Source organism: Austrofundulus limnaeus, unplaced genomic scaffold (genome assembly GCF_001266775.1).
Source record: "Austrofundulus limnaeus strain Quisiro unplaced genomic scaffold, Austrofundulus_limnaeus-1.0 Scaffold71, whole genome shotgun sequence".
Taxonomy (NCBI): Eukaryota; Metazoa; Chordata; class Actinopteri; order Cyprinodontiformes; family Rivulidae; genus Austrofundulus; species Austrofundulus limnaeus.
The window spans coordinates 1,002,905-1,004,284 of NW_013952473.1; the positions used below are offsets into that span (position 1 = coordinate 1,002,905).

General features: G+C 39.8%; 1 protein-coding gene across 1 annotated transcript in view; it reads left to right on the forward strand.

Annotated features, from left to right (window-relative positions):
- Positions 1-322: 322 nt before the first annotated feature.
- The window catches only part of LOC106519093 (protein kinase C-binding protein NELL1), a gene marked incomplete in the record, with an annotated part of 155,797 nt that continues 154,739 nt past the window's right edge, over positions 323-1,380 (forward strand). Inside the window, 1 exon segment of the mRNA XM_014010621.1 lies at positions 323-380.

Consider the following 1,380-nt stretch of genomic DNA (forward strand, 5'->3'; position numbering starts at 1 on the left):
TATATATATATATTCCAGACTGACAAACTGTTTTTATTTACTGTTAACAGTAAAGCTAAAGTATCAACTGTTTAAAAAAATCTTGTTATTTAAGATTTTTGGGAGTGTTTGAAGCATTACGGCCACTGTATAAGTTTCAACAGATGACTGCTGACTGCTGAATTCTTCTTCTTCTTCTTCTTCTTCKTTTGATTTTTATTGGCGGCTGGCATCAAACTTAAGGTGCATTTACCGCCACCTACCAGTACTGCTGAATTCTAATTCAACCCAGCCTTAAGAATAGTCAGGTGTAATCAGAGTGATTACTCACAGCTGCGCTGGGAGCTGGTGGCACCAGCAATGCCCAATCAACCTTTTCAGCTGCTCAACCTGAAAATGAGGTGAGTAGTGGTGAAAAAAACGGGACAAAACATAAGACTCTTGACAGGATAAATGTTTTTTGAAGTAAAAAAATGTTTCATTTATTTATTTTTCTGAGTGCTTGTGGACTGATGACTCAGCATACAGCATGGAAAAGGAGTCAACAACAGGGCTCTCAGGTTTTGATCTGAGCTTGGAGTGAGATTTTGAGCCGCTGACAGCACCAGTACTGTTTTGAATGGTGAGCAAATAAAAACTACCATAGTCTAATTAATTTCCTCATTTATTTAATAAAWATTTTTATAACTTATGAGACTGAGCAGCTGTCATTGCTTGGGAAGTGGAAGGGGTTCACAGCAGCACTTATTGTACGCCRAAGATGGTAACTGCAGAACGGTTGCTGCTTTCATACATAGTTGTCAAAGTTTCCAGTAACACAGGAAAAATTGCTAGATTTGTTGCTAGTTGCTTATTTGAAACAACACCAAAAAGCCTCTAGAGGGGTCTAAACACACTAAATATAGCAACAAAGTTGCAACACTGTGCCCCTTATTGTTCTCCAGCCCGGTGGGAAACATTGAGCTGCATGTTGGTTCCTCCAAAAAGAGTGTGCGTGTGTGTTTTAGTATGAGGAATACAAAGTGTGGTGTGTGTACTTCATGAAATACCTGTGTCTCATGGTCAATGCCTCAGACTTGAGAGCCCTGAATATGCAGCTTTCACATGTTAACAGCACAGAGTGATACACAAAGGACTTGCCAAGATGGCTGCCAAAAATCTTGCCATCAGTGGCTATTTCAACGGGCGTCATGCAAGAACATGTTCGTATTCTTATCCTAAATTTTTCTTACTTTCGTTYGTACGAAGGGTTCGTACGAACATGTCAAGTCAGATTCAGCAAACTCTTCTATCTTCAGGAAGTGTGTAAATGAGCTGCGTAAATTCCACCTGTTCGTATCCAGCTGCTCGTGCACGAGCAGAGGTTATTTACATAATTACCACCCCAAAAACACCATATAA